Raw genomic sequence first — 24,612 nt, 5'->3', positions numbered from 1 at the left:
GCACCGAAGTACGTTTGCTCCTGGATTTTTGAAACTATAAATTCCCAGCACGTTGCAGTGGTATAGCGTCAAGGTACACCTCGTTATGATGACCACCAAAATCATCATCATCGTCTTCTTCATCACTTCCACTACCGATACAGCCATAATTTTAATTAGCAGAATTAACTACCCATCATCATGAATATGATAATTGCAACAACAACACCGACAACAACAATGAGGATTGATTTGAAAAGGAGTAATCATGCCTATGCGGACAATCTGAAACCTTAAAAATTAACATTTGGTTGTACAAAGATAAGTGTATTACCATCTTCAAAGTCCATGTAACACAATGCAACGCATGTGTTGGTATCGAAAAACCCAAAGTATTTTGTCACCAAATTGCGGTGCTACGTTGGGGAAAGGTTTGTTAATAATTAATTCAAGAGAACTTATACTAAATTACGGAATATCATGTTGGAAGGTTGAGCCGCGTCTTGTTTAGGTAAGAAATTAAACATAGTTGCATTAAGAGTGCAATTTAGTAAACATCTTACACTAAATCACTAAAGATGTGTTGGTTACATTGGTTGACACCGGTACTTTTAACGGTGAACTATATACTTTGGATGACATACACCAGCATTACTTAAAATATATTGCTCATCTGAATTCGCATACTAAGTGACCAAATTCTCAACGCGTTACGACGTGTATCTTGTAGTGTCTGAATCCCGGATTATTCAGCTCAGAATTAATAAATAAATTCCGCTGTCGATACTTTGTTTTATGTTTTGTATTTCTTGGTGAGGTTTAATGCGTGTTCTTAAAATTGTGTAATAATGTGTTGAGGCGATCACAGTTAATCCATACGTTAACTAAATAAAACGTAGATTCTTAATGGTATTTAACTTGATCGTTGTTTTCAGTCTAAAGATTTTGATATTACCTAGAAGTAAACGCTTACGATCGATTTTATCGGCTACATCTACTATGTGTTAACAATTCTACACCGTGTATTTAACGTTATATCCGACCTTCATGCCATTTTATGGAGTTTCTACCGGATACATCTCCTTCCCGACTACGACGGGAACTATTGTGCAGCATATTGTAACTTTGTTGAGAACAATGAGTATATCAAGCGGGAAACTGTTCGCAGTTCAAGCTGTTTGTTTCGGTCATGCGCGGATTAGTCAGTTTTATAGCCGGAAGTGCGCGAACGTGATGCAAATGTTATGAAAATATATATCATCATCATCACCACCACCACCACCACTCACCAGCACTTATCGGTAATTATTGTCAAGCGATTGCATGATTCCGGTCTTGAATGGTTCTTCTTGCACGCACAACAAATAATACATCAGTTAGATTATTGAACAGTTTTTGTCCTTGACCATTCCTTATGCGTTCATGTTTCCTTATCATAAGGCTTGATATTGCTTATGTAATTTGTTACGCGGCAGACTTCATGGTATACTACAACATTGTATAAGGGCTACTTGTATTATTATATACATAATATTTATAATATTAATAATATAATATTTATTTAGCAACATTATATGTTGCCGACGGAAAGCAATCTAAGTATTTTATCACACCTCATAAAGTGCAAATACACTTATATAATATTATTTCCGTATTTATTTGAAGGTTCCACAGGTTTTAGTGAGAAGAGGAGCAATAGTTTAAATTTGATTATAAAGCCAAACATTGTTAAATTATTAAGACGTGTATTTAAATATACCGTGTTGGTCTTTTTTAAAAATCGTATCTTTGTCCTCCGAGGATTGATTATGTTATGTAGATTGCGTTCAAGTGTTTTCATTTAGACATATACCTGAACAATAGACGAGAGCTGTGAGTGTTCCCCTTAATACGGATGATTTTAATCGGCTATTCTGTTCATAATGTTATTTCTTCAACTGCAAGTAAGCGATGTCTGAAGCACATTCTAACTAAACACTACCATCATGAGACTATGTACTTGAAGATGTTTTTGTTTTATGAAACCGATTGGCTCGTTAATGAGTGCTTTCTGAAAATTTAAGTTGTACTGTTAATATAAAGTGAAAGGTATGTGTTGTCCCCATGGCGCCCGTTATAAAAAATGAATAATAGTGTTATTACTGTGGTTTATGGTAGCGTTTAAGTCTTTTTTTATTTCGGCAAATAACATAACAACACTTCAATATATAAATACTAATTGTAGTTGTGTCAGTTTGTTTCTGAAATACCGACACGAGTACCTTTAAATATGACACTGTATCATTTTGAAAATACTCTTCTATAAGAGTAACGCAATAAACTAGCTTCAACATCCCCACCCACTTTCATTTAAGGCAGGCATTTCAAGCGAATTATTTTTTATAACGTAATGTTATTTTGACCTTTCAGCCTCAAAATCAAAACGCGTCTAAAGAAAAAAAACAATATAAATCTTTTCCTAAATGCAGACTAAATGTGAAAAAGAAAGCTTTGAAATAACACACGACTATTATTTACGCATTGTTTTTGAACTTACATTGTAATTTGGAATGCTGCAATACCACAAATATCAATAGGGTTGATTTTATGTAAATCATTATGATCGAAAATCAGCTCGTCCGCCCGTAGGTTCGTGTTTTGTCCGTCTGTCCTGATTTTTCCGCTCTTTTACAATACCGTTAAAGAAGATTACTGTGCACCTCTATGAGAATAGAGATAGTGTGGTGCGTTCAAGAACAATTCGGTAAACTTCGTTGTCGATGCTATAATTGTGGTGTGTTTTGAAAGCCCGACATACAGTCCGTTTGACGAAAGAGTTTTTTTTTTATTTCCAGCAGGACTTCAAAACCAATTGACACTCATAAATTATTTCGAATCTTTATTAAATGTATGCTTGGTGAGTTGAGCATGTGGGTGCTTTCATGCTCAAAGTAGAAATGCCACACACTTTTGTTACACACAGGCTTTATTATGTTCTATATGTTCAGATTGCAATAGCGAATTTTGAAATAACTCATAAGAGCATACGAGACGTTGTGTTGTTCACAATATAAAGAAGTGAAACTCCAGCTGCTGGAGCAGTATTGAAATCTTATTGATAGTTCGTCCTTATGTGTCGAAGATGACCTGTTTGTGTTTCTGTGGTTGGTGTTGTGAGTGCGAAGGTGACCGATAAATCCAATCCTGGCATGGAACGCCCTTCCACATTTCGGAGTTGGGGATGCAACAGACGCTTCCCTGTCCTTTCGCTTTGCTCTCTTGTGCTCGGCAATGCAGACACGATGCTGCTCGTGTTTTTTTGGCTCCGACCTTTAAACTCGATTTCCAGGCACTACGATTCTGGGCGAGCCTCTCCCATGAGTCGGGTTCAATGCCAAACAGCTTGGTGGATACTTTTAGCGAGTCTTTGAACCGCTTCTTTTGACCACCTCTAGAGCGTGAGCCATTAACTAGTTCACCATAGACCGACTGTTTTGGGATGCGTGTGTCGTCTATCCTACAAACGTGACCAGCCCAGCGAAGTTGGCTTGACCGCATTATGGGGTCGATACCGTACATGTTTGCACGGCTCAGGACCTCAGTATCAGGGGTCTTGTCTTGCCATCTGATGCCTAGTATTTTTCGAAGGCATACTGTGTGAAAGTGGTTCAGCTTCTTGGTATGTCTCTGGTACACCGTCCAGGTCTCGCTGGCATACAGTAGTGCTGTAAGTACAACTGCTCTGTACACATTGAGCTTTGTCGCTGATGTGATACCTCGGCGGCTCCATACAGTTTTGTTTAGGCGACCAAAGACAGAGCTTGCTTTAGCTATGCGGGAGTTGACTTCGTCATCAATATGGACGTTTCTGGATAGGGTGCTACCAAGATATGTAAACTTGTCCACAGGATTGAGACGCTGAGACTTGATTGAGATGTTTGGCTCGATGTAAGGGCTATTTGGTGCTGGTTGGAACATGACCTCAGTCTTTTTAGTGCTGATTGTCAGACCAAAAATGTCACAGGCATCTGAGAATCTGTTCAGGCTCTGTTGCATGTCAGCCTCTGTTGAAGCATTAAGGGCACAATCATCTGCAAAGAGAAGGTCTCTTAGCCTTTTGAAGTGGACCTTGGTCTTGGCTTTCAAACGCTGCAGGTTGAAGACTCTGCTGTCTGTGCGGTACCTGATTACCCAACCTTGTTAACATATTGGTTCGATTATTTTGCCCTGATCGTGTGTTTTGTTTGACCTAACGAACGTTTGGAACTGTGAAAAGCAGAACATCTTAAGTCAAGCCAGTTTTATGTGGAAGAATGATCGATCGCATCCAAACAATTCGAGTGATTAATGTTTTATTTAAATTTAATAAACATGTACATTGACATTATTGTTTTTCATAAGACACGCCAATTATATTGATATGAATAAACCATGTGTTGTCACAAATGCTTAATATGTAACAGCGTTATCATCTATTTTATTCAACATTTGACTATATAAACATACAAATGGTTAGACGCGTACACAAACTGTGTGTGAAGGAGAGCTATTAATACAACTACTACTATTACTACCACTAGTACTACTACTACTACTACTACTACAACTACTACTACTACTACTACTACTACTACTACTACTACTACTACTACTACAACACTTACTACTAATATGTTGGAAAATGCCAACGCCACTAGGATAACATATTACATGTATATATATACTCAAGTGAGGAAACAGGTGTGTTCTGCTTCATGTCTATACCATTTATGTGTATTTTTAACATTAAATAAGAAGTCCTCTTAAATGCTTTGCAAATATTTCGCATTGTTTCAAATCTTGAAACGCCCTGGTGACAACTGATTCAAAGGCGCTTAACTATAAACTGATTGAATAATACATCTGTTCTAAAGATCAAGTCATGATCCCAGTGTTTCGTAGTATTGCCGTTTACAAATATGCTTCAACTTTATGTCACTATTATGAGGTGAACATATGCCCTGTCCGACATACAACACATGTACCGGTAGTTTACAATCAGAGAATAGCGCCAGTTTTATATAAGCAAGATCAATAGGTATGTGTATGTCTATGTGTAATTTACTTTTATCGAATTCAGTTTAGCGTATAGAGGTTTAGCGTATTGCGGTTTACAGTTTAGCATAAAGCGATTAGCGGTTGCAATATTCAAATTGCCGGTCTAAAACAGACAATCTCATAACAAAACACCTGAAAAGCGGAATGGAAATAACCGAAAGAAAAGTACATTTACACACATTTCAAAAGTGTTTGAATAGCATTGTTCATAAAAGATAATAAAAAAGCATAAAAAGATTGTAATAATGCGCATTAAAATTTTGACATGAATACTGCTCCATAGAAACACGCATAAAGACGCAAGTCAGACGCAAATAATTTGTAACAAATACAATACAAAAAATGAAATTGTCATTTAGAAATATGTAATTGTCATTTGTCATCATGAATGGACTGGCGGATATTCCCTTCCATATAATCAGAGCATGACGTTTAAATCATATTGACATTAACACTCATGACTATATGACACTGTACTACTTTGGTCGTTCATATTTAATAAGTTATAAGGTTAAACTATATAAATCAGTAGAGTACAATAATTGTTTGCTATCACATCAATTCTCGCAGATTAGGGTAACAGTTCTGAGTTATTTGACACACGGTGTGCAGCATGTTCTTACGGTGAGTTTTACAGGAAGTCAACCTTCCACCCTCGATTTATAAAGCTGTTATAATATTAAGCGACCACAACGAAATAAGAACTATAGTACGATCGTTGAGTGGTATTAAGTCGAATGTCGTTGTACATTGTTGATAATTGTCGAAAATCGCAGTGAATATTGTGTATTCATACATATTTTAGATTACAGTCAACAACTGGGCGATGAAATGTGATGCGTAGTTAGAAATTGTCGTGAAATTATTGCAGTCGAATGAAATATCGTTAAATGCTACATTTACATTAGACAAATCGTGTGCAGGCACAATCTACCGTAAAAATGCGATACTGAAACTTAAACTGGCATGTGCTTTTCATTGGCGATTATTGCTGTTAATTGGCAGGTATTGCTGTTCACTGTAGAGTGTCTTATCGAGTGTAACGTTGATTTACCTGTTACGATCTAAATGGATGACGCATGCCTTTCAACTTAGAATGCGTCCGATATAACATGTCAAATACTCAAGACAGCACAGCACTGTATCTTAATGAAACATGTTTCGTATCAAGCCTCACAGTAATCGTACAACTAACACAATAATGTTTACTGTGACGTGAGTCTGTTCTAAATTCTTCATACACGTACAGCTTTTTCTCCTTTAATTTTGTGCATGGAAACACAATAAACACAGCATTTAGTATATGCCAAACTACACTTAAATATGGAAGTGTTACTTAAAAGTGCTGATCATTCGTTGTACTGACACAACAGTTTATTGTATTAATCACAACTCAAGTTAAACCATCCCACATTTATTACATAACATTAAGCTCAACATCGCTGAGGTTCACTGTTAAAAGCGGGAAATCTGAATCAGCTATCTTTAACAAGACGCATTGACTTATGTAGAGGAAAATGGTACAGTTTTGTAATGTATACAGTTTTTAGCTCCACTGGCCAGAGGCCAGCGGGGCTTATGTCATGGTCCTGTGTCCGTCGTGCGTGCGTCCGTGCGTGCGTGCGTGCGTTAACTTTTCCTTAAAACATCTTCTTCTCCTAAACTACTGGTCCAATTCTGATGCAATTTCACAGGAATGTTCCTGGGATGAACCTCTTTCAAATTTCTTCAAATTATGCCCCGGGGGTCAAAAAATTGAACATCTGCTTTTATAAGGCCTATTTTGTGAAAACTTCAATATCTTCTTGTCCATAACCATTGGGCCTAGGTCTATCAAATTTGGTATGTAGAGACATCTAATAGTCCTCTACCAAATTTTTTCAAATTATGCTCCTGGGGTCAAAATTTGACCCTGCCCCGGGGGTCACAAAATTGAACACATGCTTATATAAGGCCTATTTTGTGAAAACTTTCAAAATCTTCTTGTCCATAACCATTGGGCCTAGGGCTATCAAATTTGGTATGTAGAGACATCTAATAGTCCTCTACCGAATTTCTTCAAATTTTGCCGCTGGGGTCAAATTTGACCCTGCCCCGTGGGTCACAAAATTGAACATATGCTTATATAAGGCCTATTTTGTGAAAACTTTCAAAATCTCCTAATCCATAACCATTGGGCCTAGGGCTATCAAATTTGGTATGTAGAGACATCTAATAGTCCTCTACCAAATTTCTTCAAATTATGTCCCTGGGGTCAAATTTGACCCTGCCCCGGGGGTCACAAAATTGAGCATATGCTTATATAAGGCCTATTTTGTGAAAACTTTCAAAATCTTCTTGTCCATAACCATTGGGCCTAGGGCTATCAAATTTGGTATGTAAAGACATCTAATAGTTCTCTACCAAATATATTCAAATTATGCCCCTTGGGTCAAATTTGACCCTGCCCCGGGGTCACAAAATTGAACATATGCTTATATAAGGCCTAGTTTGTGAAAACTTTCAAAATCCTCTCGTCCATGACCATTGGGCCTAGGTCTATCAAATTTGGTATGTAAAGACATCTAATTGTCCTCTACCAAATTCATTCAAATTATGCCCCTGGGGTCAAATTTGACCCTGCCCCGGGGGTCACAAAATTGAACATATGCTTATATAAGGCCTATTTTGTGAAAACTTTCAAAATCTTCTTGTCCATAACCATTGGGCCTAGGGCTATCAAATTTGGTATGTGAAGACATCTAATAGTTCTCTACCAAATATATTCAAATTATGCCCCTGGGGTCAAATTTGACCCTGCCCCGGGGTCACAAAATTGAACATATGCTTATATAAGGCCTAGTTTGTGAAAACTTTCAAAATCCTCTCGTCCATAACCATTGGGTCTAGGTCTATCAAATTTGGTATGTAAAGACATCTTATAGTCCTCTACCAAATTCATTCAAATTATGCCCCTGGGGTCAAATTTGACCCTGCCCCGGGGGTCACAAAATTGAACATATGCTTATATAAGGCCTATTTTGTGAAAACTTTCAAAATCTTCTCGTCAATAACCATTGGGCCTAGGGCTATCAAATTTTGGTTATTAGAGACATCTAATAGTCCTCTACCAAATTTCTTCAAATTATGCCCTTGGGGTCAAATTTGACCCTGCCCCGTGGGTAACAAAATTGAACATATGCTTATATAAGGCCTATTTTGTGAAAACTTTCAAAATCTGCTCGTCCATAACCATTGGGCCTAGGTCTATCAAATTTAGTATGTAGAGTCATCTAATAGTCTTCAACCAAATTTCTTCAAATTATGCCCCTGGGGTCAAATTTCACCCTGCCCCGGGGGTTACAAAATGGAACATATGCTTATATAAGGCCTATTTTGTGAAAACTTTCAAAACATTCTCGTCCATAACCATTGGGCCTAGGGCTATCACATTTGGTATGTAGAGACATCTAATAGTCCTCTACCAAATTTTTTCAAATTATGCCCCTGGGGTCAAATTTCACCCTGCCTCGGGGATCACAAAATTGAACATATGCTTATATGAGGCCTTTTTTTGAAAACTTTCAAAATCTGCTCGTCCATAACCATTTGGCCTAGGGCTAATACATTTAGTATGTAGAGACATCTTATAGTCCTTTACCAAATTTCTTCAAATTATGCCCCTGGGGTCAAATTTGACCCTGCCCCGGGGTCACAAATTGATCATATGCTTATATAGGGTCTATTTTGTGAAAACTTTTCAAATCTATCTGTCCATAACCATTGGGCCTAGTGCTACCAAATTTGATATGTAGTGACATCTTATAGTCCTCTACCAAGTTTTTTTTTATATTATGCCCTGGGGTCAAGTTTGACCCTGCCCCGAGGGTCACAAAATTGAACATATGCTAATATAAACCCTTTTTTGTGAAAACTTTTAAAATATTCTTGTCCATAACTGTATGGCATAGGGCTACCAAATTTGGTATGTAGTGACATGTAATAGTTCTCTTCTTAGTTTGTTCAAATTATGCCCCTGGGGTCAAATTTGAAACTGCCCCGGGGGTCACAAAATTTAATATATGCTTATAAAGTTGTTTTTTTTACTTTCAAAATCTTCTTGTCCATAAACATTGGGGGTAGGGCTACCAAATTTGGTATGTAGTGACATCTTATAGTCCTCGACAAAGTTTGTTCTGGGGTCAAGTTTGACCCTTCCCCGAGGGTCACAAAATTGAACATATGCTTATTTAAGGCCTATTGTGGGAAAACTTTCAAAAATCTTCTTGTCCATAACCGTATGGCATAGGGCTAAGTATAGTTTGTTCAAATGATTCCCCTGGGGTCAAATTTGAAACTGCCCCGGGGGTCACAAAAATGAATATATGCTTATAAAGGGCTTATTTTGTGAAAACTTTAAAAACTTCTCTTCCATTACCATTGGGTGTAAGGCTACCAAATTTGGTATGTAGTGACATCTTATAGTTCTCTACTAAGTTTGTTCAAATTATGCCCCTGGGGTCAAATTTGACCATGGCCCGAGGGTCACAAAATTGAACATACGCTTATATAAGGCCTATTTTGTGAAAACTTTAAAAAACTTCTTGTCCATAAACATTGGGCCTTGGGCTACCAAATTTGGTATGTAGTGAAACCTTATAGTTCTCTTCCAAGTTTGTTCAAATTATGCCCCTGGGGTAAAATTTGATTCTGCCCCAGGGGATCAAAAAATGGAACATATGCTTATATATGGCCTATTTTGTGAAAACTTCAAAATTCTTTCTGTCCATAACCATCCAGCCTAGGGCTATCAAATTTGGTATGTAGTGACATCTTATAGCCTTCTACCAAATTTTTTCAAATTTTATCCCTGGGATTAAATTTGAACCTGCCCAAGGGGTCACAAAATTGAACATATGCTTATATATTGCCTATTTTGTGAAAACTTAAAAAAAAATCTTGTCCATAACCATTAGGCCTAGGGCTACACAATTTGGTATGTAGTGACATTGTATAGTCCTCCACTTAGTTTGTTCAAATTATGCCCCAGGAGTCAAATTTTACCCTGCCCTGGGGGCCACAAAATCAATTATATGCTTATATAGTGCCTATTTTGTGAAAACTTTAAAAATTCTCTTGTCCTTAACCATAAGGCAGGCATAGGGCTACCAAATTTGGTATGTAGTGACATCTAACAGTTCTCAACCAAATTTGTTCAAATTTTGCCCCTGGGGTCAAATGTAACCATGCACGTGGGGTCACAAAACTGAACATACGTTTATATGGGGCCTATTTTGTGAAAACTTTAAAAATCTTCTTGTCCATAACCATTGGGCCTAGGGCTACCAAATTTGGTATATAGTGACATCTAATAAATCTCTACCAAGGTTGTTCAAATAATGCCTCTGGGGTCAACTTTGACCCTGCCCTGGGGGGTCAAAAAATTGAATTAACGCTTATAACGCGCCTATTTTGCGAAATCTTTAAAAATCTTCTTGTTGAAAACCATTCAGACTATGGCTACCAAATTTTGTATGCAGTAACATCTTATAGTCTTCTACCAAGTTTGTTCAAATTATGCCCTTTGGGTCAAATTTGACCCTGATCCGCGGGTCACAAAATTGAACATTATAATTACACGCTTATATCTTGTGTATTTTGTGAAAACTTTTAAAATATTCTTGTCCTTAACTCTAGGACCTGGGGCTACCATACTTTGTATGTACATGTAGTGAGATATAGTAGTCCTCTACAAAGTTTGCTCAAATTATGCCCCTGGGGTTAAATTTGACCAAGCCCAGGGGGTCACAAAAGTGTACATGTGCTTAAATAGGGCCTATATTTAAGTATTTGCACATGCAGAGTATATTTGTTTCAGCCTTTTTTCAGCAGTGGAGCGATACAGGGCCATCATGGCCCTCTTGATACATCTTACTAGAGTTGCGACACCTTAAGGGTTTCGCGGGATGGAATGAGTAGTGACTAAAAAATATGGGTACGAACATTTTGGGTAAGAAAAATGTGGGTACGAAAATTTTGGGTACGACAAAAATGTGGGTACGAAATGTTGGATACGAAAAATATGTGTACGAAAACTTTTTGGAGCGGTGCAAATATGCCAAAAAAAATTGGGTACGAACAAAAATTTGGGTACGAAAACAAATTTTTGGTAAAAAAAATATGGGTACGAATAAAATGTGGGTACGAACATTTTGGGTACGCAAACTTTATGCCAAAAATAATTCGGGTACGAAAAAAATTTGGGAACGAAAATTGTGGGTAAGAAAAAAATGTGGGTACGCAAAAATGTGTACGCCAATTTTAGTTCCAAAAAACATTTGGGTACTTAAACAAATGGGCACTTAAACTAATGGGTACGAACAATTTTGGGTACGCATTTTTTATTAGGAAAGATGGGTTGCCTGTAAGTATACCGGGGTACGCAAAAGTATCATTATATTGGTGTACTGTGAAGTATACTTTAAAGTACCCGGGTTACGGTGAAGTAATACCCAGGAGACCTTGACCAATTCAGTGTCAGCATCCCAACAAGAGGACAATGGGCCAAAAGGCGCTCACCTGAGACCCTAAGGAAAAAAACTATTATCACAAAAAAATGAAAGTACTTTATGAAACATACATGCTTAATGTATATGCCTAATGTTTTGAAGTTAAATTTTCATAATAGATGTTCATGAAGATTAGGCAAAACAAGTAACTTCTGTGGTATGTTTTGACCAAATTTAATGAAGATTTGCGAATAAATGTGTTGAACAGTGCTTTAACAAGGTTTCACTTTAGCTGTATAAGAAAACTGCCCCCCCCCCTGGCAGCCATGCTTTTTTTAAGGAAGCGAAACAGTTTTTCGAATTAAGCCAAGACATCATTAGAACAACTGCCCTGACCAAGTTTCTTGAAGGATGCACAGTAAATGTGATTTCAAGAGTGGTAACAAGATTTTACTATAGCCATATAAGGAAAACTGCCCTGCCCCCAACGGCCATGGTTTAAAACTGATGGGACCATTTTTGAAATATACCCAGATTTAATGAAACGTTATCAAACATTAGTAATTTGAATGACTATGGATGTATTAAACACACACAAATTAAATGAATGAACAATCAAACCCCGTTGTTGTTTACTTTTCAAGCTTAGTTTGTTACGAAATAAATGGGTTTCTAAAATTTATCGCATAAAAATGGTATATACAATTCAACTCGTCGGACAAATTCCAGTCTACAATTATACTTAAAGAGTATTATGTCATATCGATTTGAAAAAAACACACGCTGCACAAAACAAAAGCGTTTGTATTGATGATATTTAAACAGAATAATTTATTCTTTGTATATTCAATTGATGAAAACAAACACTAAAATTGATGTCTATTCTAAGTTTGCTGTCTTATTATACCCTAAAATTATACATGTTTCTTGCATAATTGAATTTTCTGAATGCCTCATTCTTTTAAATAAATTTTTCAGAGTTCTCCTTCCTTGGAAGGAAAGTATTTTATCTTGAAATACAAGGGCATATAAGAGGAAAATTAGAAATTTTAAATCTACCAACATATATATTTGAACAATATTTTTATGGTATAATAATATGAAAACATCCCGTAAATTAAATTTTCACATGACTTTTGAAACAAAACAGACATTTCTGAGTCTGCGATACATTACAGTTAAAGTTTAAGACCTGTAAAATAGCAGTATGCAAATCTGAACATATTCAATGTTTTTGTTTTACCGTTAGTATCCCATTAAGAGGACCATGGGCCCTAAGGCGCTTTCCTGAAATCCTATGGAACTAAAATAGTATCACAAGGAAGAGACCAAAATAACGAAAGTACTTTATGAAACATAAATATTTAATTTCTTGACCCATCGTTATTTTTTAACTCGGCTGAGATATCGTTAGAACAAATGTTCGTACCAATGTTCATGAAGACTAGACAATGGAAGTGACTTCTATGGTATAAACATGCCTTGTTTTACTTAATCTAGTTACCTTTTTTACTTCACATAGCCCAGAGTTGATTGGGACAAATGTCCTGACCAAATTTAATAATGATTGACCAATAAATGTGGCAATTGCCCCCCCCCCCCCCCCCCCAGGATGGCCATGTTTTCAAGGAACTGGAACAGTTTTAAAAATTTAGCCGAGATATCATAAGAACAAATTACCTTGCCAAGTTTGGTAAAGAATGGACTGTAAATGTGACTTGTAGAAAATTAACTAGGTTTTGCTAAAACCATATAAGGGAAAATTCCCCGCCCCTTGGCAGCCATGTTTTTTAACGTTCAGAATCATTTTCGAACTCAGCACATATATAAGTATTACATATCTTCTGACCATGTGTCATGAAGATTGGAAAAACATGTGGCCTCTTCAGTGTTTACAATGCAAATGTTGACGACGCACAACAGACGGCGGACAAAGGCGATCACAAAATCCAGAGTTTAAATGAAATTACATTACACGAGATACGTATTTCATACCATACGAGAGAGGAGACGTAAAAATCTAATTTAAGTATTAACGACACGCTGACCTAAATTTAAAATTTAATACAATGCTTAAAACAATAAAGTTACAACGATACGCACTTCCATTTTCTGGTTGTTCCTTCCCTTTCTTAAAAATTATTTAAAACCACATTATTTCTTAATAATATTTGTATCGAATGCTAACCATTCTAACCCAACACACGAGTAATGAAACGGTAATCCTCTCGTAGTGAGCTATTTGATTCATATGGAAGTTTATAACATTTTATTACAGAATATACTAAATTGTTGTTATTTTGACGCATGTGTATTTATTATTGCTTTATTTATTGTTTTTTTGACGATGACCTACATATGCTTAAGTCATAAATAAACTATGAGTTCTCTTATGTTTAAATTATGCATGACAAACACACAATCCGAAATACTTTTGGATTCGTTCGATGCTTTAACAAATATTTTACTGTTAAATAAAAAAATATGTCCGACTTGTCATCATGAAAATCCACAGTTTAATAATATTATGTATCACGAGATACGTATTTTAGACCATACAAGAGCGAAGGAGACATACAAAACTAAATTTAGTATGTACTATTATCGACTTTAATATTTGTATCGAATGCTAACAATTCTGACCCAAAACACGATTTAACCGTAATCCTGTCGCAGCGAGTTATTTTATTCCTATGGAAGATTTAATTATGCACGAAAAAATTCTATCGATACACGTTTGGATTATTTGATGCTTTAAACAAGATTTTACTGTTAAAATAAAGTAACACATCCGACTTGTCGTCATTTAAATCCAGAGTTTAAATGAAATTGTGTTACACGAGATATGTATTTCATAATAAACGAGAGCGAAGAAGTCATACACACTAAATTTAGTATTAACGACACGCTTACCTCAATTTTAACATAATCCAATGCTTGAAACAATAAAGTTACAACGATATACACGTCCATTTTCTGTTATTCCTTCCCTTTCTCATAATTTGTTAAAAACCACACTATTTTTTAATACCATTTGTATGAAATGCTAACCATTCTAGACCAAAACATTATTTGGCAAACCGTAATCCTGTCGCAGCGAGTTATTTCATTTCTAAGGACGTTTAAATTATGCATGACAAACACATAATCCGAAATAATTTTGGGGTAATTCGATGCTTAAAAAATATTTTACTGTTAAATAAAATAAGATGTTCGACCTGTCCTCATTAAAATCCAGAGTTTTAAGGAAATTACGTAACACGAGTTACGCATTTCATACCATACAAGAGCAAAGGGGACATAAAAGACTTAATTAAGTATAAGCGACAAGCTTATCTAAATTTAAACTTAAATTCAATGCTTAAAACAATAAAGTTATAACAATACGCACATCCATTTTCTGTATTTTGTGTCAAATGCTTACTTGTCGCATAGAGTTATGTTATCCATATGTAAATTAAAAATATGCATAACAAACATACTATCCAAACTACGTTTGGCTTCTTTCGATGATTTAAATAATATTAAACTGCACGTCCTACTTGTCGTCATTAAAATCCAGATATTAAATGAAAATACGTCACACGCGATACGTATTTCATATTTGTGCTGAACAAATTGGCAATTAAACACTAGGCTCATACTGCTCAATCAAGAAGGTTCAAAATTGTTGCAAACAAATAAAATAAAACAATCACATTAATCAATTATAATTACACGCTATTTGTTTTTGTACTGACATATATTTAATTGTGGTGTGGTCAACCGGGATCACCTATGAGAGAATCAGGTGAACTGATTTCTATTTCCGACTTATATTGCGATTGTCATGAATTCAACATATAATGATAACTGAACTGTTTTACTTTTAAAAATAACTATAAAACATGTGCTTTTATAAAAATGAAACAAATCAACCCAAAAACTTATCTTTATTAATTAATCCAATAGTAAACATTGCATATTTTCATCCAAACTATGCCTCTTTGAATTTAACGGTATTGGGTCGTTTCGCACCCAGAGTCGTTTCGCTCTGGATGTATAATCAAACCTGGTTGTTTTTTTTTATTTTTCAAGCTAAGTTTTGTAAGACATAAATGGGTTTACCAACTTTTTCGAGTGGTAATGGTATACAAAATTCTCGTCAGACAAATTCAAGAACACAATGACCCTTACCTAGTTCTCTGTGGTAGCAAGACACTTCGACATCTTGACACTTCGACCCCTACCAATTTTCTATCTATCTATCTTCGGATACTGTTGAACTCCCCTTTCGGGTATTATTAACAGATCGCGCTGTAAGTGCAAGAAAAAGATTTATACAATATTGTACAATACAAGTATTGACAGTGTTTGCCGCAACAAATTCTATGAAATTTGACTTACAGATTGAAGGATTCAAGCGTTGGCAGGAGGACAATTTCTGATGGGAGGTTGTTCCTTAGTATGACAGTGATTGGAAAAAAATAAAAGCCATAATAGTTAGCAACTGTGTGAATCTGTCTATAAACTAAAGGATGTGTATGGCGAGTCAATCTCCTTTTTTCCAAAAAGTGGGGACAAACAGCTACTAAAGAGTGGACAATTGTCAAGGGGTCGAATTAAAGGACTATTCGACCCCTTGACAATTCGACCCCTATTGAATTTGCAATTAATTTTGTACATTTGTGCTATGATAATTTTATTTAAAATTCAGAAATACATGTACTTAGAAACTACATTAGAAATTAGATATTTATCACAACACAAGAGACCAATAAACGCGTATTTAGACATCATTATTTCTGTGATACCAACATGACCAGAATTCATGTTTACTGTGTTTAGATTCTTTTAAGAAATTGTTTATGTTTTGACCATTTTCTCAATTAATGATGCGGTAATAAGTTAATAACGGACATATTTCATACACTGTGTTTGCATACATGTATATAGTACCAGAATGAAATGTTTCAGCTTTTATGAGAAGGATGTAGATAGGTATGTTGAATATCTTTAATAAATTATGGAGGGTGGTGTGCTATAACGAATATGAAAATTAAAGCCGTTTTGCTACTTAAAATTTTCACTTAATTTTCTCAATAAAGTTTTTGTTATTATCATTATAGATTAAGTATATTGTTCTTGTCCTGAAATATAGTTTATTTGGTCATCATGGTGGCATGTGAAATTTTGTATTATTGGTAAATGCGCATGCGCGTGTATGTAGACATACAATTTGTAGCTGTGACAAAATGTTTAAATTCAAATGGATTTAAAATAATGAAGTGAGTAAAATTTAGACTAATATGAATCACACCAATCACATTCATCAGTTATAATTACCCAGCTTTCGATTTTGTTACTGACGTAAATTAAATTAATGTGTGGTCAACCGGGATCACCAATGAGAGAATCGGGCCAACCATACATCAGTCTGACTCTGAGATTAATGTTGTTGAGCTGTACATAATCTGCTAATCTTGACAGAACATTGACCTTGCTCAGGTTTGAGGAGTTAATGACTTATAATCATCGAGGGGGGGGGGGGGGGGGAGATATTCCAGGCATGAAACAGTGCATCATTATTTAGACAACAGCTGCACAACTTTATGCTAAAAGGTAAATCAGTATATTCTAAAGTATCTAATTATCTGAGTATCTAAAACTAACTTGCATAGCAACGTCCGAAATATGCTACTTCCGACTTCTATTGTGATATTCAAAATTCAAGATATAATGATAACTGATTTATTTTACTTAAAGACAAAAATATAAAACATTTTTTTATGAAAATGAAACAAAGCAAACGAAATACTTATCATTTTAACGAGTATTAACCTAATATCAAACATTGCACATTTCCACTAAAATTATGGTAGCAGGCTTTTTCGACTCCAAGCTTTTTCGAACTCGTCGGACAAATTTAAGAACACAATGACAGTAAAACTGAATTGCCTTGTTTTTTGTCACGCTGATCATTTATTTTGTTTAGACCTTCGAACGAAGTTTGTAGTATTACTAGTTATCAACGGAATGATAGAGAGATTAAAAAATTGTCTGGGATTTGCCGCGCACGAGTCATTACATTGTTACGTCACAAAAATATGTGTACACGTCACGAACAGCCCTAATATCGGCCAAGCCGCCATTTTAATGCTATTGCGCAATACAAAATCCCATGTTATCGTGATTTTATCAAGAACTAGATTGTTCCCAGATATAACAATTACGCCAACGTGTAGATCGCGTTCTGGTTCATGAACAATTTTACCAAAAGTGTTTGTCCAGTTTTTAAATTATCCAATTCGTTAATATACGCTTGAGCTTAACGAAACTTAGCCCCCATCAACATTCGTTCAATTGAACGTCATCAAAAGATGACGTCCAATATATCACACATTTCATACTTCAGTTACTAACATTAATGAAAAATAGCTTGCGATATCGACACATTTATCATACTTAAACAAAACCAGTGACGGATATGTAGTTATATTAATACATCATCATCATCATCATAATCATCATCATCATCATCATTATCATCATCATCATCATCATCATCATCATCATCACCATCATCATCATCATCATCATCATCATCATCATCATCATCATCATCATCATCATCATCATCATCATCATCATCATCATAATCATCATCATCAACATGTCCATCATTACCATCATTACCATTTTTATCATGTTCCTCTTTTTAACGATCACTGATCTTCATATTTCTTTGTTGATGATTTTGGTTTATTGTTATTTCTTTTAGATATGATTTCAATTTGATATGTATTTACATATAAAGTACTTAAAGGATGCGTCTGCAAATATTTGCAATGAATGATGAGGGGGTAATCGTTTAATTTGTATTACAACTTCTTCATTTGGTGTTGAAGTGCAGCACCTCCTTTCCAATAGTGAATAATAGTTTGAGGCAGCTTCCCAAGTTACTTGTATATGATATGCTCATAACGTCACGGTATTCCGGTCGGTTTATCTTTCTGATAATAAATTGGCTTTATTGTTGAAATAATTAAGATAAAACAGGTCATTTAAAGCAAGAATGTGTGTTCGTGTACGCTAACGACTCAAAACGATATTGAAGGTGTGTCGGCCATACGTATTGTTCGCTATCGTGTTAATGATATAAGAACTTTTGTTCAGATTTAAGAAGGATGGTCATGGCGTGTATCAGTTAATTCAAAATGTTGTTTTGAAAGCATTTTTAAATCTGCATCAAACTTGATTAATCTATTTGTAAAAATAACTTTATAAAATGATATAAATCAGGGGTTGGTCATGTACCGCTATATTTTTACCCCGACGAAATTTTATGCTTATCATGAAAGAACTGTTGATAAAATCTTACTGAACTGAGATACTGAACACATAGGACATAGTACACGCCCGGGCCTAGATTCATACTAGATTAGGTTTGGCAATAAATATTTAATGCATGGTACATTCGTACCGAGCTATTGTCGTCATAACATGGATACAATAGCCTACTTAATATTGCTTATAGATGGGATTCCAATAGCCATGGGTACTGTCAGAGCACCGGTTATTGAATAAATATTTGGAAAATAAGACATGAAAACAAACACAGGTTTTTTTTTCCATGCGGTAAGCGCAGTGGTTGGTGCACGAGCTTCGTATCTTGGTGACACGGGTTAATTCCCGTTTTCAGAAGCATGTTGGTTGGATTGTGATCAATATTCCGGGTGAGGCGGGGGGGGGGGGGGTTAATTCCCTCCCCACCCCCTCACAACTCAGGATAAGGCCAAGATTCAAATTGTTTCAGTAACAATTAAATGTCTTGAAATTGATGATTTAACAATTTCTAGTACATGTTTGTTAATTGTGTAGGACACACCCCGGTCCATACATAAAGCAGGTTCAGGCGCGTAAGGACCTCATTAGATTTGAAATACACACACCCATATTTACAAGTGTTTATTGTGATCGGAACAAAGCACATTTAAGAAACGGAAGGATATATTTAAATATGAATATCGCTCACTTACAACTGTCCATTGTGATCAGAACATTGAATATATAAACAATGATTTAAAACTGCGTTGCGTTCGTTAGGAAAACTGCCAATGTATTATATGTTTATTTCAGCATTTATTAGATCATATCGTATTAATACATTGCGTTTTGTGACAATAGGTGTGTTAAATTGCGTGCGAATCCGGAAAAGAGGACTGAACAGTTTCGCGAGGTGCTTCCATTGTTTCCGTAAGTTGTCGATCTTATGTATCGTCTCTGTTTTTCCTGTTCCCGTTTTACTCCAGAAAAACACCGACAACCTTTCAAAAGTCATCATTACATAAAATATACACGAATGTATATGTTAAATTATAGCTTGACGACATTAATCAAGTACGCGATAACTCTTTAAGCCATGTATAAATCGCTAGCCCTTTATTCGACATTTAAATCAGGCAGAATAACGCTGAATGAGTGAGATTTCTTATATATTAGATACATAAGTAAATACATATATTTGGAAACTATTCAAGAATTAGTTATGCTTACATAAACATAACATTTAAACGTTATTTGGAATATATATATTACATTTATATATACATTTTAGTTTTAGGTTAAACCTATTTATTTTAGCTCGATTGCATAGAAAGCCTAAGGCTTAATTTAAACACTATCGAGTCCGTTTCCTGGGACTAGAACCATTACTTGTTGTCTATGGAAACATTAAAAGAACACTCCCACAGTGGGAATTAAAACCGTGACCTCCCGATCTCAATGCGTATCCACTATACAATGCGATATATAAAAATTGTATTCATTTTTAAAATTTACAAATGTTATCGCATACGCATGAAAAAGGTCGCTATTATTAGTAATTCTTAATGGAAACTTTAAAATATGTATTTCATTCACGAGATTTAACAGCGTAAATTAATGTTTATAGATTGGCAATATGATGGCCCCAGTTTTCGAAATTATGGTTAAATAACTTCAAAGTGTACAACATACAACAGAAAAGATTTTGAAACAAACAAAAACAAAACAATCGAAACTTCGTTGATGACAGATGTCTTGTTCGCAAAGAGTTAATTCAATAATTACACGGTATATGTTTATAACGGCGAGAGCGAATATTTTCTGGCACTACAAGACGGAATACCGGAACACAAAAGCAAACAAACCATCGAATTGTCATTGACAAAAGTATTCCGTGAATGCATTACCCTTGTTTTTTGTAACGGCAACGGAAAACACGAACTTGCACAAGTTCAAGTATGTACTATATAGATCTTGTATAGAACTACAGATTGGAATGAATCGTCAGACTCAATGTTTTTAAAGGGACTTGTTAACAGATTTTGAAATATTTGGAAATGCTTTATATTTATAATTTAGATATCGGAAATAAAAATCTCCAGTATAAATCAAGAATACAGTATAAAAGGTTATCAACGCGTGTGCTCCAACCGAAAACCTTTGGAGTAAAAGCCTTACGATAAAACCGATCGGTTATTTGCTAATGTAGTTGTAAATGTATTGTATACTGTGTATAAGCAATTCACGCTTGGTGCCAAAATATAATGATACCAACTAAACAACCCGAATTATTCAATCGGTACGCGTTTGTATGGCTGTATAATTTTAAGGTTTTTAACACGTCAAAAGATGCATGTTAAAGTATTTTATACCATCATAAATCTTCATTATTAAAGTATCTTCGCAAATAACGTAACTACACCAAACATGTGCAAATTTGAATTTTGTTTTTTAATTGCGTCAATTTACATAAACCTGAATAGGTCCCTTTAAATTGTGTGTCCATATGTTTGATTTATTTATTTCGTGATGTTTACATTAATTGTAAAAGAAATTGATCAGGCCTAAGAAGAATATGCAATTGATTGCATAGTATTAAAGCGCGTGCTATAAAACATGTGATAGTTCATAGGGGGCAAATGTATCGGCTTAACTGTTTGTTATTTGCGCTTGCTTTAAATGCCCATAATTACTGCATCACAGCCTATAGGTGACTATACCACGTGACTATGACGTTGCTTAGTGCATTTGTTTATAATGCGTACATATACTATTTCGCGACAAGTTGAAGTATAAATCATTGTTCGTTTAAATTACTTTATACTATCAAGGATCCGTTTTAAATGATCCCAGTTTAGTTAGTATTCACAGTGTAAGCCAATTTGTGAATGAATGTACATAACGATGCGTCAAGCAAAAGGGCAAAAGTATAGACACGTTTGTTTAATATTTGTATTTTCTTTGGGGAAACGATTCATTACAGATTATACAAGCCTATTTTGGTAAAAGCAAATGGAGTGTGTCGGCTAATTTCCAATGTGCAAAACGCAATGTTTTACCTTAAACGTGTGTCATCCCGATAAAAAAATAATTAATTTATGATTAATTGATTGCCGCAAAGAAAACGTATGTGGAAATGTTCAAAACTTTTGTTAATACTTATCATCATGACGGAATAAAAACAACTATACAATCTTGAACAACTAAAACTTCCACGGTCTTTCAACCCGTAAATGATTGGGCCATTCGTCTTGTATCGACAATAGGGATCCTTATAGCTAAGGGTAATAGGGAACGCAAATATTTGGTCAGAATTTTTCCCAAACTAATCTTGGTAATTCAATGCAACTTTCGATGCTATAAGACAAAATGAAATGTAATTTTACTCAACCTAGGCATAATTGTCGCACTAAACAAAAGCCCAAAACGGGGTACAAAACGCGACAGTATGGGATATATTAGCAATGACACTGCATCAAAAGAGCTTCCCGATTAAAGGCGACAGGACAATTCTGAATTGGCAATTTAATGTTTAAACACCCACGTCACTTTTAAAGTCGGGTCTCATTATATCTCACACAAGTAGGTAAATGTTAGAAATATTTATCAAGGTAAAATATTAATATCCATAAATGAATATATTAAAATAACACCAAACGTCTTTTGAATGCAACGAACTAGTTTCAAAGTACAGCCGCGAATAACAGACAAAGACATTTTATTATCAAATAATGTATTTTATTCAAGTCGCATTCAAGCCGCTGAGGTATTATTAAAAGGCAAGGTATGGACAGTTATACTTGGGCGTCATTTATCTGAGCAAATACCTGTTTTTGACGAAGACCATGATCACTGGATTGCTGCTAATGTAATGAAAACAGTAACGAAACATTATGAACAATTCTTGGTCGTGGTTCTTATGCATAACGATTTATTTTTATTTTGAACAGCAATCCATTCGAGAGACGTCGGACCTAGGACATTTTCGATAACATATTCTAAGGTCCGGTTACATTTCCGAAACTTGCGGTCCTCGTGTCCAACAAAACAAAAAGATATTAAAATATATTTCTAATGTTTGAACTGAAAACGAATCTGATAAACATATTGAATGTTATCGGTTAATTTTTCATCGATAGATTGTTTAACGATAAAATAAAGCGGTTCGTAACCAACCAGTCGAGCCGAATTGCTATCTGTGCTGGTGTAGTAACGAGCTCTAAGTGCTTTCCTCCGACCCGGTCAAATCATGAATTGAGTTAAGTGACGATATCGAAGCAAAACCGTTTTTCATTGGTTGATATGAATGTAACTGGTTTCACTGCTTGATTTTATTGTTAAGCGACAGCGGAGAACGATACTTACTTCCCCATTTCCTTGACCTTGGCAATATATGATGCAAAATTAAGCACTTCAATCGGCTGTAAAGTATCATCGAGTACTATTGGGTTAAATAATTCTGCTTACAAATAATTGTTATTATTGATAAAACACAAAGCTATCTTCACTTTTAATTGAACGTTTTACCAAATGTTATAAAATAATACGTCTAATCTAAGTAAGCAATTAACAATATAATATTTTAAATTGTTAAAATATTGTGAACCTAATTATAATAAATACCTTGTTATCAATAACTGCATCATACTGAATTAACAAAACAAAATGTACTATTTTATCACAATATGCATTGGTGATTACTTATAATAAATATTTAAAGAAATGAGAAAAAAATGTTGTTTTTTTTCAAAACGAGTACAATGATAAACCATATTCACATACAACGATTGTCGTCTGCTTTTAACTTTTTCGTGCGAATTTTGAACATGTATTATCATGTTAATACAACATATCTATCTTATTATTTACCGTGTATTGCTGACGTGAAAATTAAAATTAAAACAACAAAATAACATTTATTACCACGTTTACCGAATCCAGATCACCGTCTGCGTTTTCCTTCTTCGTGTATAGTGTAACGTTTTCCTATGTAATCTATATTGGATGCGTTTTCTCGTATGCGTTTAATTCAAAGGCCTTTTTGTACATGTAGACATAACTTGCTTGGAATAAAATGCAGCATTTCCGGTAAGCGCAGTAGTTGGTACATGCGCGCCTCACCTCGTCGACAATGGTTTAAACCCCATCAAAGGAAGAATGCTAGTTTGATCGGTGTTAACAAAACATAGTATTTAGGGTTTCCTCTGAGTACTCCGGCGTCCCAACCACAACCGAAGACCACACCCAATTCGGTTATCTCTTAAAGAAATTGCAAATTGCAGATATACTTCAAAAATTCGTCCAATCTTTCTCGATTTTAGTAAATAAGTTATTAAGAAGCTTTTATTTTTAAAAATGTTTATGAAAAATGATATATGTATATATATTTAACAATATTATGATTCTTTACTACCCACACCTTGCAACTCACACGACCCGATAGTGTAATAAACTGTATATCTTTATACCACTTGATTGTCACCCTAAAGTGTTGTAACGACCTTCATTAGCATTAACTGCTTGGTTTTGGAAAAGTATTACATATCGTGACGCAAGCAATACGCACTCTTTTATATTCTTACATATGATATTTATTACGAATGTTTGTTAAGTATGATATACATTTGACAACCAAGTTCTACGCAGAGTCAATTTTGAAACGGATTTTGTGGAATCGTTTGTGCAATTGGTGGTTTAATATAGTTTGCACTGTTAGCATATACGAAATTGATATTTAGATGATAATACACGGCTGAGCCTGGCC

At 35.0% G+C, this 24,612-nt stretch overlaps 2 protein-coding genes across 2 annotated transcripts in view; one reads left to right on the top strand and one right to left on the bottom strand.

The window, feature by feature from the left end:
* Positions 1 to 15,768, bottom strand: part of LOC127838466 (tenascin-like) — a 31,410-nt gene extending 15,642 nt beyond the window's left edge. The window contains exon 1 of the mRNA XM_052366250.1: positions 15,720 to 15,768. The gene's annotated coding sequence lies outside the window, so the exon portion shown is untranslated. The remainder of the gene's footprint in view (positions 1 to 15,719) is intronic.
* The window catches only part of LOC127838465 (slit homolog 1 protein-like), a 94,297-nt gene that overhangs the window by 5,396 nt on the left and 64,289 nt on the right, over positions 1 to 24,612 (top strand). The window lies entirely within an intron of this gene.

The sequence above is a fragment of the Dreissena polymorpha genome, chromosome 7 (assembly GCF_020536995.1).
Source record: "Dreissena polymorpha isolate Duluth1 chromosome 7, UMN_Dpol_1.0, whole genome shotgun sequence".
Classification (NCBI taxonomy): domain Eukaryota; kingdom Metazoa; phylum Mollusca; class Bivalvia; order Myida; family Dreissenidae; genus Dreissena; species Dreissena polymorpha.
Note: the sequence above shows the minus strand (reverse complement) of the source record. Positions and strands in the feature narration are given on the sequence as shown.